Source organism: Rhinolophus ferrumequinum, chromosome 20 (genome assembly GCF_004115265.2).
Source record: "Rhinolophus ferrumequinum isolate MPI-CBG mRhiFer1 chromosome 20, mRhiFer1_v1.p, whole genome shotgun sequence".
NCBI classification, from domain to species: domain Eukaryota; kingdom Metazoa; phylum Chordata; class Mammalia; order Chiroptera; family Rhinolophidae; genus Rhinolophus; species Rhinolophus ferrumequinum.
The window spans coordinates 57,738,303-57,741,951 of NC_046303.1; positions in this window are offsets into that span (position 1 = coordinate 57,738,303).

The window sequence follows — 3,649 nt, forward strand, 5'->3', positions numbered from 1 at the left end:
ATGTGGATGCCTTTTATTTCTTTCTCTTGCCTGATTGCTCTGGCAAGGACTTCCAACACTATGTTGAAAAGCAGAGGTGATAGGGGACAGCCCTGTCGTGTTCCTGAACGTAGAGCAAAGGGCTTCAGTTTTTCACCATTAATTATGAGATTAGCTGAGGGCTTGTCATATATGGCCTTTATTATGTTAAGGTATTTTCCTTCTATACCTATTTTAATAAGTGTTTTTATCATAAATGGATGTTGTATCTTGTCAAATGCTTTTTCTGCATCAATTGATATATTCATATGATTTTTGTCCTTTATTTTGTTTATGTGATGTATCACATTGATGGATTTGTGGATGTTGAACCATCCTTGTGTCCCGGGGATGAACCCCACTTGGTCGTGATGAATGATCTTTTTAATGAATTGTTGTATTCGATTTGCTAGAATTTTGTTTAGGATTTTTCCATCTGTATTCATCAGAGATATTGGTCTGTAGTTTTCTTTTGTTGTGTTGTCCTTACGAGGTTTTGGTATCAGGGTAATGTTGGCCTCATAAAATGAGATAGGGACTACCGTCTCTTCTTCAATTTTTTGGAAGAGTTTGAGCAAGATTGGTATTAGATCCTCTTTGAAGGCTTGGTAAAATTCACTAGTGACGTCATCTGGTCCCGGACTTTTGCTTTTGGGAAGGTTTTCGATGACTGATTCAATTTCATTACTGGTGATCGGTCTGTTTAGATTTTCCAGTTCTTCATGGTTCAGCCTTGGAAGGCTATGTGTTTCTAAGAACTTGTCCATTTCTTCTAGGTTATTGAATTTGGTGGCATATAGTGCTTCATAGTATTCTTGGATGATCCTTTGTATTTCTGTGGTGTCCGTGATAATTTCCCTTTTTTCATTTCTGATTTTGTTAATTAGTGTCTTCTCTCTTTTTATCTTAGTGAGTCTAGCCAACGGTTTGTCAATTTTGTTAATCTTTTCAAAGAACCAGCTCTTTGTCACATTAATTTTTTTCTATTGTCTTTTTGTTCTCTATTTCATTTAGTTCTGCTCTGATTTTTGTTATTTCCTTTCTTCTGCTGACCTTGGGTTTCACTTGTTCTTCTTTAACTAGTTCTTTAAGGTGTAACATGAGGTTATTTATTTGGGATTTTTCTTGTTTGTTGAGATAGGCCTGTAATGATATAAATTTCCCTCTTAAAACTGCTTTCGCTGCATCCCAAAAATTTTGGTAGGATGTATTTTCATTGTCATTTGTTTCTATGTATCTTTTGATCTCTCTAATTTCTTCTTTGACCCAGTCGTTCTTTAAAAGTATGTTGTTTAATCTCCATGTATTTGTGTCTTTTCCTGCTTTCTTTTTGCAGTTGATAGCCAATTTCAAAGACTTGTGATCAGAGAATATGCTTGGTATGATTTCAATCTTCTTAAATTTGCTGAGGCTGATTTTATGTCCCAATATATGGTCTATCCTTGAGAATGTTCCATGTACACTAGAAAAGAATATATAGTCTGATGTTTTAGGATGAAGTACTCTGTATATGTCAATTATGTCCATTTCATCTAATGTGTCATTTAGGGCTGCTATTTTGTTATTTATTTTCTGTTTGGATGATCTATCCATAGCTGTCAGTGATGTATTTAGGTCCCCTAGTATAATTGTGTTTCGGTCAATTTCTCCGTTTAGTTCTGTTAGTAGTTGCTTGGTATATTTCGGTGCTCCCTGATTGGGGGCATAAATATTGATGACTGTTACGTCTTCTTGTTGTATAGTCCCCTTTACCATTATGAAACGTCCATCTTTGTCTCTTGTTATCTTTTTCACCCTGAAGTCTGTTTCATCTGATATCATTATGGCTACACCTGATTTTCTCTGGGTACCATTTGCTTGGAGTGTTAATTTTCAGCCTTTCACTTTGAGTCTGTGCTTGTCTTTGTAGCTGTGATATGTCTCTTGGAGACAGCATATGGTTGGGTTTATTTTTTTGATCCAATCTGCTACTCTATGCCTTTTATTGGTGAGTTCAGTCCATTTACATTTAAGGTGATTATTGATATGTGAGGATTTCCTGTCTTTCTATCTTTAGTTTTCTGGTAAGGCTGTGTCTCCATTGTTTCTTTGCCTTTTTGTTGTTGTCTGCTATTTCGGTATGGTGGTATTCTATGATGTTTCCCTCTGTTTCTTCTTTTATTACAGTATATATTTCAGTTCTGGATTTTTCTTGAGTGGTTACCCTTAAGTTTAAGTAAAAGAAAGTTTGATATTTAGAGTATTCCATTTTCTTCCGCACCCTTACTTTCTCCATTCCCATATTCCGGTTCAGGCCTTTACTCTCCCCCTTTTATGTTTTGGTTGCCACAAATTGTCCCTGTTGATGGTGGTCGAATAGTCTCCTTTAGTATTTCTTGTAGTGCAGGTTGTGTATAAAATGATTATATTTCATTAATATTTTTTACGACGGTATACTTCTTGAAAATATGCAAATGCATATTCATGTGTCTGTCCCTCTCTCCTATTTCCTATACAAAATATGGCATATTATCCATACTTTTCTGACTTTTGAGTTTTTTGACAATGCATACTGGAAGTCAATCTGTGGTTCTATGAAGAGGTCTTCATTTGTTTTTTTAACAGCTGCACACAACTCCATTGAATAAATTGTATCATAATTTATTTGACTAGTCTCCAGTTAATAAGATATTGAGTAAAACCTATCTTTTACTAATGCAAACAGTGCTAAAATAAGGAGTTTTATGCACATTTTTTTAAATTAAATTTTACTGGGGTGACTATTCTTAGTAAAGTTACATAGATTTCAACTGTACAATTCTGTAATACAGCATCTATAAATCACATTATGCGTTCACCACCCAGAGTCATTTCTCCTTCCATCACCATATGTTTGATTCCTTTTACCCTCATCTACCACTGCCCTCCCCCTTACCCTCTGGTCACCACTAATCTTTTGTCTGCGTCTCTGAGTTTTTGTTTCTTCATTTGTTTGTCTTGTTCTTTTGTTGTTTTCAGTTTTATATACCACATATCAGTGAAATCACATGGTTCTCGACTTTTTCTGTCTGACTTACTTCACTTAACATAATAATGTCAAGATCCATCCATGTTGTTGCAAATGGTACTATTTCATCTTTTCTTACGGCAGAATAGTATTCCACTGCATATATATATAGAACTCAACTACAGATTGACTTCCAGTATGCAGTGTCAAAAAACTCAGGAGTCAGAAAAGTATGGATAATATGCCATATTTTGTATAGGAAATGGGCGAGGGAGAGACACATGAATGTGCATTTGCAAATTTTCAAGAAATATACTTTGGGAAGAAATATTAATGAAATATCATCATTTTATACTAAGTGAAGGAGCAATGAGGAAAGGAAACAGGGATGGAAGCTACACCTCTGAATATACCAGATTTTTAGTTTTTATTTTGCTTGCAAGTGTATAGTATATACATAATTAAAAACCAAAATTAAATTTTAAAAAAATATTTAAAAAGAAAAACCATTTAAAGGAAAAATTAAATATATATACCTCAAAACTTCTTTATACATTCATCTATCGAAGGACACTTTGGTTGTTTCCATGTTTTGGCCACCATGAATAAAGATTCAATGAACATTGGAGCATACATATCTTTACG